This window comes from Dermacentor andersoni, chromosome 8, assembly GCF_023375885.2.
Source record: "Dermacentor andersoni chromosome 8, qqDerAnde1_hic_scaffold, whole genome shotgun sequence".
In the NCBI taxonomy this organism is placed as follows: Eukaryota; Metazoa; Arthropoda; class Arachnida; order Ixodida; family Ixodidae; genus Dermacentor; species Dermacentor andersoni.
The window spans coordinates 88,111,876-88,124,444 of NC_092821.1; the positions used below are offsets into that span (position 1 = coordinate 88,111,876).

At 46.8% G+C, this 12,569-nt stretch overlaps 2 long non-coding RNA genes across 2 annotated transcripts; one reads left to right on the top strand and one right to left on the bottom strand.

Moving 5' to 3' along the window:
- The first annotated feature begins 3,779 nt into the window (after positions 1-3,779).
- Positions 3,780-7,410, top strand: LOC140219839 (uncharacterized). Its single transcript, XR_011896086.1, has 3 exons — positions 3,780-4,634; positions 5,485-5,623; positions 6,628-7,410. It is a non-coding gene; the product is annotated as an uncharacterized lncRNA (long non-coding RNA).
- Positions 7,411-7,778: 368 nt separating this feature from the next.
- Positions 7,779-11,477, bottom strand: LOC129386455 (uncharacterized). Its single transcript, XR_008613834.1, has 2 exons — positions 10,813-11,477; positions 7,779-10,751 (listed from the first exon to the last, which is right to left on the bottom strand). It is a non-coding gene; the product is annotated as an uncharacterized lncRNA (long non-coding RNA).
- Positions 11,478-12,569: the final 1,092 nt, after the last annotated feature.

Here is a 12,569-nt window from a genome sequence, read left to right on the forward strand (position 1 = left end):
ATGTCGGTGACGTCGCACTCCGGCTTCCCTGGTTAGGCCTAACGCTGGGTTCCGTCGCTCCTTCTTCGAGTGCCGTCGAGATGCCCCGGGGACTACTGTCCGTGCCGGTATGTCGAAGAAGGGGGATCCGATTCCTGGAGGGCCCGCTGCCGCGGTGAGAGCCTCCAGCAGGTCCAAAGAACCTCGCGCGAACGGCGCAGAAGTCGACGGCTACATCCCGGATTGGTGTCACCCGACTCACCTTCTTCCAGGCCTAAAGAGATTTGCCCTAGGAAATTGATGGCACCTATCGATGAGCGGAGGGATGACCTGGATGCGTACTTGCATAGGTTTGAAATAGCAATCGGGCAAGGCTGAGAGAGGCGCGAGTGGGCTAACGCTTTGAATCTATGTTTAACGGGCGAGGCTCTGAGTGTCCTTGGGAGTATGCCAGCAGAGGAGTCATTAGACTATGACAAGGTAAAGAAAACTTTATTGCAAAGATTCAGGTTAACCGCAGAAGGGTTCCGAGAGAAGTTTAGGTCGTGTAAGATTGAAAATTCAGAAACAGGCAAGCAGTTCGCATGTCGGCTAACAAATTATTTCGAGAGATGAATAGAGCTGTCCGAGGCGAACAAAACGTATGAAGGGGTTCGCGACAAGGTCGTGGGTGAACAATTTCTTGCCAGCTGTAGCAGCAGTTTGACGATATTCCTTAAGGAAAGAAAACTACAAACTGTGGAGCAGACGGCAGAACAAACAGATTAGTTCGTAGAGGCACAGGGATTGATAAATTTGGAAAAACGTGACAAAGATGCGCACACGACAGCAGTAGAAGAAACGAAGAGCCAGGGGAAGTGTAGTAGACGAAGGGGACCCCAGAGACGTTTTCTATGTAACCGGTTAGGTCATGCAGCGGTTAACGGCCGGGTGAGAGATAATCGTCAGGAAATGCTAGTGGTTTGCCAGTTATGCTAAAAGAAAGGTCACAAGGCAGACGAATGCAGGACTAGGTCTGTAGAAAAGACGGCACGTATCATGAAGTCAAGAGACGATGTACAGATAGACCAGGACATGCCTGTAGTGGAAAGCGAGGTACAAGGACGCAAGACTACGGTCTTGAGAGACACGGGGGCCAATGCCATTTCAGTCAGGCGGAGTCTAGTACAACCAGAAAGCATGACCGGGTACATTAGACCAGTAACCTTGTAGATAAGTGCGTTAAATATCTGCCAGAGGCACAAATTCAGATATCGACACAGAATAGAGACAAAGCCGGCAATATGATTACTAATATTGATGAGATAGTTCAAGTGGCTGAGAAGTTCTACATAGATTTATACAGTACCAGTGGCACCCACGACGATAATGGAAGAGAGAATAGTCTAGAGGAATTTGAAATCCCACAAGTAACGCCGGAAGAAGTAAAGAAAGCCTTGGGAGCTATGCAAAGGGGGAAGGCAGCTGGGGAGATCAGGTAACAGCAGATTTCTTGAAGGATGGTGGGCAGATTGTTCTTGAAAAACTGGCCACCTTGTATGCGCAATGCCTCATGACCTCGAGCGTACCGGAATTTGGGACGAACGCTAACATAATCCTAATCCATAAGAAATGGGACGCCAAGAACCTGAAAAATTATAGACCGATCAGCTTACTGTCCGTTGCCAACAAAATATTTACTAAGGTAATCGCAAATAGAATCGGGAACACCTTAGACTTCTGTCAAGCAAAAGACCAGGCAAGATTCCGTAAAGGCTACTCAACAATAGACCATATTCACACCATCAATCAGGTGATAGAGAAATGCTTGGAATATCTTTCTAACCCCTATTCCACATCCCCAGTGTAGGGTAGCCAACCGGAGACTCATATCTGATTAACCTCCCAGCCTTTCCTCTTCATTCTCTTTGTCATAACCAACCCTTACATATAGCTTGCATTGATTACGAGAAAGCGTTTGATTCAGTCGAAACCTCAGCATTCATGGAGGCATTACGGAATCAGGGTGTAGACGAGCCACATGTAAAAATACTGAAATATATCTATAACGGCTCCACAGCCACCGTAGTCCTCCATAAACAAAGCAACAAAATCCCAATGAAGAAAGGCGTCAGGCAGGAAGATACGATCTCTCCAATGCTATTCACAGCGTGTTTACAGGAGGTATTCAGAGACCTGGATTGGGAAGAATTGGGGATAACAGTTAATGGAGAATACCTGAGTAACTTGCGATTCGGTAATGATATTGCCTTGCTTAGTAACTCAGGGGACCAATTGCAATGCATGCTCACGACCTGGAGAGGCAAAGCAGAAGGGCGGGTCTAAAAATTAATCTGCAATAAACTAAAGCAATGTTTAACCGTCTAGGAAGTGAACAGTAGTTTACGATAGGTAGCGAGGCACTGGAAGTGGTAAGGGAATACATCTACTTAGGGCAGGTACTGACCACCGATCCGCATCATGAGGCTAAAATAATCAGAAGAATAAAAATGGACTAGGGTGCATTTGGCAGGCATTCTCAGATCATGAACAGCAGGTTGCCATTATTCACAGAGAAAAGTGTATAACAGCTGTGTCTTACCAGTAGTCACGTACGGGGCAGAAACCTGGAGGCTTACGAAAAGAGTTCTACTTAAATTTAGGACGACACAACGAGCTATTGAAAGAATTATGGGTGTAACGTTAAGGGATAAGAAAAGAGCAGATTCGGTGAGGGAACAAACGCGAGTTATGTTATCTTAGTTGAAATCAAGAAAAATCAATTGGCATAGGCAGGACATGTATTGAGGAGGGAAGATAACCGATGGTCATTAAAGGTTACGGACTGTATTCCAAGGGAAGGGAAGCGTAGCAGGGAGCGGCAGAAAGTTAGGTGGGCGGATGAGATTAAGAAGTTTGCAGGGACAACGTGGCCACAATTAGTACATGACCGGGGTAGTTGGAGAAGTATGCGACAGGCCTTTGCCCTCTATGCTCTAATGTAACGTATAAGCTCTATATTGTAACGTAGATTGAGGACGGAGTCTTACGAAATAGAAGCTTGTCTTGATGGTGGGCCAGAACAAGAATGTGCTGCTCATACACTTCATCGTCTTTCATGGCACCGACATTTGCGCGCGCCGTCCCGCGGTGCGGGAGCGCCACATCATTGGGTCAATTGCACCCCCATGCGAAAAGCGACCATCTCGGTCGCGTGAAAAGGTACTTTCACCGACCAGAAATGGAGCTTCTCAGGTACACCTCGGCGTTCACATACGCGCAGAGTAGGCTTCTATGCGCACTACATCAACAACTTCAGCGCGAGGACGACGACGGAGCGAACCGGGGTCAGAACTGTAGGGGATGACTTCGTAGGTCACGTCACTGAGGCGGCGTGTAACCTTGCAGGGACCAAATAACTGGCGAAGCAACTTTTCCGAGAGTAGACGGCATAGGATGGACGTACAGACCCACACGAACGCCCCGGTATTGTAATGGACGTCGCGTCGACCCTTATTGTATCGAAGGGTGTCGGTATGCTGTTGGCTCCGGATACAATGCCGAGCAAGCTGGCGCGCTTCTTCGGCTCTTTGTACGAACTCTTCCGTATGTTCGCTGGTCAGGCTATTATCAACCAGAGGTAGCAGGGCCTCAAGTATTGACGTGACGTGGTACCCGTATACAAGTTCGAACGGCGTAAACTGTGTAGTCTCCTGTACATCAGTGTTATACACGAAGGTCACATAGGGTAAAATCTCATCGCACGTCTTGTGCTCTACATCGATATACATGGAGAGCATATCAGCCAGCGTTCTGGGGCCGTATTCTGTAGCGGTTCCTTTGGGAACCGGTTCCTTTGGGCTGTTGCCATTGGTCGGCGTTTCGTTGTCGTCATCCCTGGTGGGCGGGACGACAAATTTTGATGACGTCACACAGGTTGCCAATCTTCTGGAAAGGAACCGGTTCCCTGCTAGGAGAGGAACCGCGGAGAAGTGGTTCTCTCGAGGGTCGCGCGCGGGGGCGAGCATGATGTCGAGGGTTGCTAGGGCAACCGTGGCTGCCGGCTAACCTCGCGCCAGCTGACGAGCCGGCACCTAGACGAGACGAGACAGAGACGGCAATGGCGGCTCCTTTGGTTGTGTTTCTGGGGAGTGCCGAAAGACAACGACGCGACGAGAGGCAACGACGCGACGCGTTCGGCATGGCCGAAGAAGAGTTTCGAAGGCATTTTAGGCCCTCCAAAGACATAGTGTGACGTCTTTGCGATGAGCTGGAAGGACATCTCGGACCTCAAAGATTTCGTGGTGTCGACACTACGATGAAAGTGCTGTGCGCGCTGCGGTTTTTTGCCACCGGGAGCTTTCAACAGTGCGTCGGGAATGAAGAAGCGATTGCACTGTCGCAGCCTTCGGTCAGCCGGATCATTACAGCCGTCGCCAAGGCCATTACGGTTGTGGGCAAAGAAAAAGGATGGGTTAGATTCCCATCCACGGCGCAAAGAAAGCCGCCGTCAAGGAAGGCTCAAGGAAGGCTTTCTTAGCCGTGGAAAAATTCCAGGAGTTCTAGGATGTGTGGACGGGAGTCTGATAGCCATCGTTCGCCCTAAGAAGCTCGGCCCCGGCGAAACGGAATCGTACTGGAGCCGTAAAGGGTATTACGCCCTCAACTGCATGGTCGTGAGTATTGTTCATTGACAAATATTTTCGATATGTGATTGCGCGAGTGCACGTTGTAAAAAACTTCGTTTCGTTATTTTTCATCAATTGCCGGTAATACTTGCGTTCCTATTCGAGAAAGTAGCGTTTGTGTTGTATGTGTAATGACGACTTTGATCTTGGCAATAGAACCCGGCCGCACTTTTTCAGTGCTCTCTAATCACAGTTGAATAGCCATTTCGATGCTACAATGTAAACACATTACGCGCGACTTAAACCGGAATAGACGCCGTAGCAGTGAAGGGAGTCTTCGTCTGCGAGCGACCCTAACAGAAGACGAGCCCTTGTGATTCTTATTCGACGTAAAACTAAAGCATTGTGGCCAACAGACTGTAAACGTGAAAAGGAGCATCCCATCAATGAAAATGGTGTGAGGGAGAATGAGAATGTGTGGACACCCATTTGCTCTAGCTGTTAATACGGCACATGCTGCCACTTCCGCGTTCTTTCGCTTGTAATAGGCACTTTGTCTGGAAAAACAAGAAAAAAAACACAGGTGGCACTCTCTAGCAGAATCTTGTACAATATGGACGGAAGAAACCAAAGGAATTATTTTGCACATTGTGTTGTGACCGCACGCCATACATGAGCACATGTACACATGCCAACATTGCATTTGTAGGTTAAGATGACATTGTTATCATGCTGATGATTAGTTCAACTGCCTACTGCGTATGTTGATATCTCCTTTTCTGTAATTGTGTTGGCTGACTGAACAGTAACTGATTGGCAAGTAGTGTTGTAAGCAAAAGTTTGTGCCAGATATTTGTTGCAGTGGCATTGACACCTTCTCTTTGCTTTCTCTTACGAGGTGTGTGATGCAAAGCTGAATATCCTGGCAATTGACCCACGGTTTCCGGGATCGTGCCACGATTATTTCGTTTGGAGGCATTCTGCATTTCGCCGCCGCCTCACTCGTGGCCTGTTACTTCATGGAGAAGTCTTGCTTGGTAAGTGCACCTAAAGTAGCAGTGCTTCTTCCACATGTAAAACATACACAGTCAAATAGTTTTGCATCCTAGCAAGCTTTAAGAAAGCGTGATTTGCTAGAAATGTGTTGTGAATGCAGCAGTACCTAATGAACCTGCAGCGACTATCGAGAGAAACATGTCTCTCTTAGAAGGCAGATATTTTTACCAGCATGTATACAACAGCTGACATGTTATTCTGTTTATTTACTTATTAATTTCAATACACTGAATGCCACGTGGAGCGTTACAGGCAGGGGTGTAATTCTACAGAACACGTCAAAATGGCAGTTTTCAAGTATGATGGAAAAGGGTTGGTGACAATGGACTCGGGTAGCTGGTTCCTGGTCACTGTCCTTGGAACGAAGGAATAAGCGTGTGCGTGAAACTTTCGGCATCGACGTTAGTGATCGGTGTAGTATGTATTGTAGAATAGTGCAAGTTGCGCTATTTTTCTTTGTGTCACAATGTCTGCAATTTTTTTTTGTTGCAGCAACATGTGGTGCTGGAGTGATTAGAAAGGATCAAACGGGTAGCTCGAGTTCGGGTACCTTCACGAGAAGAGGTACGAAAAGTAGAGTAAGGATCCCAGATACTGGCAGCATATTCGAGAGTAGACCTTAGAAGTGTTTTATAAAATAACACTTCTGAAGAGAGAAGAGCTAATTAGTTTTAGTGGAGGATGTACATTTAGGGAGAAGCAAATGGGATGAGCGGAGCAGAAAACCACGAGTATGAAATAAATATTACATGTCCAACTTAACCCGAGAATGAGATTTGCAGCCGAGACAACAGGTGAAATTGGGCTTTTCTTTAAAATGAGTCGAACTTTCTTTACAACTTTCTGTGAAGGTCAATGTTCGATAGATATTGCAAAAATAAATCCAAGACCCGCTGCTGTTGTAAAAGGGCCCTGGCGTAGACTGTGTTCTTGCATTGTGCCTTAATGTATCCACGTTCGTTCACTGACGTGCAACACTTTACAGGGGACTCTGGGTACCCGCTAGAGCCATGGATCATGACTCCTGTGCCTGGTCACCCAAATCGCCTCACGGCAGAGGGGCGCTATAATGAGGCACACGCATCAATGCGAAATGCCGTTGAGCGGTGCATAGGAGTCGTCAAGAGCCGCTTCCGATGCCTGCAGAGGTATCGGGTGCTCCACTACTCGCCTCAGAAAGCAGCCACTATTGTTGCAGCTTGTGCAGCGCTGCATAACCTCTGCCTTGCAGCAGGCGTGCCTCTGCCAGACGACCCAGGTGACGACGGTGCACATGACGAGAGCGCACAGGAGCCAGCCCAGGCACAAGTGCCGCTTCAAGTACAGGTGCCACAGCAGGCGCACCCTGTACAGCCTTCTCGAGCTTTGTTTCAAAGAGGCCGTGCGGTGCGTGAATCCATAGTTGGTGTGTTTCGGCTGCCCAGAAATTTGCGCATTGCCTACCTGCAAAGTGTGCGCCGGCGCATTCGCTGGCAAATGAGGTGGAGACATGTGCTGGTGTAGCATGTTTTATTTTTATTTTCATAAAAGTAAATAGGCCGTGCACTTCAACATAACACATTGCGTGTGCTCACATGTGGCTAATCATAGTATGCTGCATACTGCAGTAGTGAAAAGCACATGATTTGTCTATGTTGAGCATGACAGATACACATGCAGCGACAAATAACCATGTGCCATTATGTTACTCCTTTGCTTTGTTCACTGTGCTTTTGAATATTGTCTCGCCAGGGAATTTTCTTTAAATAAAGGTTATTTCCAAGGTGAATGGCAACCAATCTTGCATTGTTGAATATTGCTTTGCAATGCCTATTTTACTGTGCAGTATGCATTGTTCCAAAGCTGAAGATGTCTGTTCATGTGTGACACGCAAGAGCAGCATGAGTTACACAGCAACTAAGATGTCGTCAGCAATCTGTATAGTACATATTGAAACGTATAGCAACAAACGAGACATGTCAAGCACTTATTGGAGCAGGATTTCTTTAAATAGCAGACACTCATGCTTACTACTGCTTTGTTTAAACTCACGAGTTGCTTCAACATTGCATTTCTTGCACACATGATTTCACATAATGCTCGTAATTGCTGCTTAACAAGGTGCAACAATGTAAACAAAATCATGACAATGAAACATTTCTTTATTTATTCATTTTATTCATTGGGTACCTGCTTCGCCATTCAGGCATTACAGCAGGGAGGGTACAACTCATATAAATGAACACTCAGAATTACACTCATAAAGCATGGAAGAAATCATCATTTGAACAAATACAGACAGTGTCAGGTGGTAGAGTATTCCAGTCTCTTATAGTACGAACATAGAAGGAGTAGCAGAAAGCGTCGCTTTTAACCCTCTATTGCATGGCGTCCCATATTTGGCACATACCGGTTACCATTCTTTTTCGCGTGTGTGAGATTCCCAGTTGAGAATGTGATACAGTCAGAGTAAATCTCGTAGTTATGCGCACTTATTATGGGCAAGTGCTGCCATCTCTTGAGTGATACGCAAAACAGAGGTGAAGTAGATTTTGGGATGCGACGTGAAACTCGGAGGGGGCAAACACGAGCAATTGGTTTTTTTTTTCTCTGAAAAGTTCGACCGCAGAAACGTAGAAAAATTATTTTGGCATATTTTTTGGCCTCGCCAATTCAAGGCAGTTACTAGTTTTCTCAATTTTGCCTGCAACTACAGCAGAGAAACCGAAATCGGTGTGTCCCATATTTGGCACAGTATGAACTTGAAATACAAAACATGGTAACGTGCTGCCATCTGTTCAATAGCCCGAAGCTGCAGGTCACTCTATCACAAGATGTAATTTTGACGATCGGTACAGTGAGGGCGAATTGTCTACCAAACAGCTGCCTGAAAAGTGAAAAGGAACTGAAATGTAAAGGAAGTGGTGCTTCAGAGGCACTCACAAGCGCGATAGATGACGTAGAGTTATCGTGTGTGCGTTGATACGACAACCGCGCCGTGACATTTCTGTCGAGCTTTGTTGGGAGAGATCCAGTCCAAAAGACTCAGCGCTGGTTTACCTCCGCCAAGGTGTTTCGCGAAATTGATTGCCCCAGCGTAGTAAATGTCCATAACAGGCACATGGGTGGTGTCGACCTGCTGGACTCTCTGTTTGGACTTTACTGCATACATATCAGATGTCGAAGAAATGGCACTTTCGAATTTTTACGCCTATGCTAGACTTATCGGTACTAACAGCATGGGTATTGTACAGGAGGGTGCAGGAGCAGCTTAGGAGGAGACAAGTACTACCGCTGGCTCAATTAAAAGCAGAAATTGCAGAATGCCTTACCTCGCATAACAAGTGCCTACCCAACTAGCGACCAGGAAGGACTTCTAGTCAGGACATCGAATTCCATGTTCAAGTCAAAAAAGCACAGGGACCAGCGGCCGCAATGCCACCCAAAGACGACCGATCTGACCAAGTCAGCCACTGGCCAGAATTTGACGAGAAGAAACAAAGATGTAAGCGGCCACCTTGCACAAACAAGTCGTTGGTAAGATAGAAGAAGTGAAACATTCATCTGTGCCTGAACGCAGCAAACAACTGTTTCATTTCATTCCCCACATCACATTAAAAGGCCACCGTCCGCGAAGCTTTGTTTTCCGCCCATGGCAGCAAGAGCGCTCAGCCATCTTCATGGTGTGCCATATTTGGCACAAAGCTTTATCTTTATTATTACAGTCATGTTTGTTCATTCAATCAATAATGAAAGCTGAAAAAATGACTTTCATAATTCATGCAATAGAGGGTCAAAAGAAATCTCACATATTTTTAATTTGTGATCTCGTCTTTTAGAAACATATGTGGGCGGCTGAAAATACAATTACCTGGCTATCCCCGTATTAGAGTGGTATATGTTATGAAGAAATTTTAATCTGAGATTTCGGCGAAGGTGTTCAAGAAGATGCCAATTTAATGCTTTTTTGCTTTCTGTCATGCTAAGCATCCTGTCATAATTGCCAAGGACAAACCGAACTGCCCTGTTCTGCACTTTTTCTAGCTTATCTACAGGTTCTGTAGCATATGGATCCCAGCAAACACACGCATACTGCAGTGTACTGCGCACATGTGTGAAATACAGTTGCTCCCTAAGTTTCTGTGGCAAGCTACTAAAGTTACGTTTCAAAAAATCTAATGCTCCGACAGCCTTGTTCCTAACAGGAGTAAAGTGTCTGTTCCACCTTAGATCAGCAGAAAAAAATACATCTAAGTATTTATATTCTGACACTTGTTCAAGAGTAGCATTATTTATAGTGTTACGATTGCTGTCGTATGAGCTCTTCCAGGTAAAGGTGACGTGGACACTCTTTTTCTCATTCAGTGACATTTTCCATTTTTCACACCATATGGCAATCAAATCCAAATCGTGTTGTAGTGCTTGTTGGTCAGATTCGCTGTTGATGACCCTATATACTATACAGTCATCTGCAAACATTGTAAATATTTATTTATTTATTTACATGTACCTTACAGGCCTTCGAGAAGGTATAGTGTAAATGGGGAAATACGGTAACATATTAGTATGGAATCGGGAAAGAAATAAACTGCAGCATAATGAAAGGAGTACGCACAGAACATGGAAAATTATTACATTAGCAAATACAATATGTAGAGCAATAACAATAAATGGTAAACAACAACATAATAGCATAATAACATTGTAAACATTTTTGCATGTTATACAGTAGTAAGTATTGTAAAGAAATTGGGACCACTGAAATTCTTTAACTTGTAGAAAAAATGCAAGAAAATTACAAAAGACATGACGTGTTTAGACGGTTGAAACAGCATATTGATCGTTTAGCAGATTGCGAAATGCAGTGTGTTTATATTGGCATGCAATGGTATCTGGTAGTGCGTTCCATAAACGGACCGCACGGGGCAAAGTTGAAAAATTAAAAGCGTGTGTGTTGCCATAAATCGCGACAGCGCGTCGACTTGGCGTTGACCTATTGAAACCCATGCGCTGATGTTCACCTCTTCGTCGGGCTCGAAGAACGGCGGGCAGACTCCGATGGCGCTCGCCCTTCCAACTAGGGAGAGGACGCGCCCTCGCGGTCCGGGCAGGCTGCCTCCTCCGGTTCCTCTGTGATTAACACGTTTGTTAGAATATGGTGCGCAAAAGCTCCGTCAACGAGTGTGCTTACCTGCTTTGGGCGTGCAAGGCGGCTGCATCACGGCGGGCGTTATACACATCTTTCTTCCACACGCCGCGCCATTGGGCTGCAGTTTTCACTGCCGGGCCCTCAGCATTCAGCAAGGCAGTCACTGGCTGCCAGAGCTCCTCCTTGCGCGCCGCCGTCAGCTGTTGACCCAGCACACACGACGCCTTCGCAAGGTAGGGGTGCTCTTCAACAAATGACACGAGTATATCGCGCGGCCTCGCTCAAACATGAGGACCCAGTTTCGGATTCGGCGCGCTAACTGGCAAGTCCAAAACGTAAACAAAGCGAGGCAACTTGTTTGCATAACGTATGGCACACCACCTAGCGACTAAATAAGAAAACAACACAAATAAAATTACAACTACCAGTAGCGGTCTGCGCCGCAAGCTAGCATTTATTACTGAAAATATATTTGCAAGTGTTCTATACAAACCAATGTTTTTTTATCAAACCAGCAACATCCTTCAATTGCTATACCGTCCCCTAAGTACAAACAAAAATGATGACGTGATCTTCCGGCAGACCGCCGCTCGTTGATTGGTTCCCCTCACGCCGCCCCGTTCCACTCTTTCTCCGAGTGACGTAATCCAGACGTAACAGCCAAAGGGAACCGGTTCCCAAAGGAACCGCTACAGAATACGGCCCCTGTTCTGGCGTTCAATTAATCCATTGTTTTGAGGGTGATACGCAGTGTTCTTGCGGTGAGAGCAATGCGTCAGCTGGAGAACGTCCTCCATAAGTTCGGCTGTAAATGCTGCACCGCGGTCGGTTATGGGAACAGCCGGTGCAACATGTCGTAGGATGATGTGGCGTACAAAGAATTTGGCCACTTCCTACGAGTTTGCTTGCGGAATAGCTTCGGTTTCGGCGTACCGGTTTAAGTAGTCCGAAGCGACGACTATCCATTCGTTGCGCGAAGAGGTCACTGGGAATGGCCCAAGTAGATCCATTTCTATTCGTTGGAACGGTGCTTGAGCAGGGTCCACAGGGGGGAGAAAGCCAGCTGGTTTAACAGGTGGTTTCTTGCGGCACAGACAATCACGGCACGTCTTCACGTACCGTTGCACAGAAGGAAAAAGCCGGGGCCAGTAATACTTCTGGCGTATCCTTGCTAATGTCTTAGCGAATCCCAGGGGTCCCGCACATGGCTCATCATGGCAGGCTTGCAGAATGTCTTGGCGCAGCGCCGACGGTACGACAAGGAGTTGAGTATTTGGACCACTTCCGCAGTTTTTACTGTAAAGGACGTTGTTGGGCAAAGAGTACGATGATAAGCCGCGCACGAGCGACCGAGGTAAGACGCATTCAGCTCCTTGAAGGTGCTCGATCAGCGGCAGCAGCTCAGGGTCAGCGCACTGGTGCTCAGCCATCTTTATGGCGTCGATAACGCCGACAATTGGCAAGCCATGGTCAGGGTCCGAGGACGTCGTAGGGAGTGGGGCGCACGACAAACAGTCGGCGTCGCTGTGCTTCCTTCCGGAACGGTAGACAACTGTAATGTCGTACTCTTGTAAGCGCAGGCTCCAGCGGGCTAGTCTGGCTGAAGGATCTTTAAGGTTGGCAAGCCAGCACAGGGCATGGTGATCGCTGACAGCCTTAAAGGGTCTACCGTACAAGTAGGGTCGGAATTTACCAATTGCCCACACAACCGCTAAGCATTCTTTTTCATTGGTTGAGTAGTTTTTCTCAGCCTTGGTGAGACTGCGGCTTGCATAAGCAATGGGGCGTTCAGCACCAGC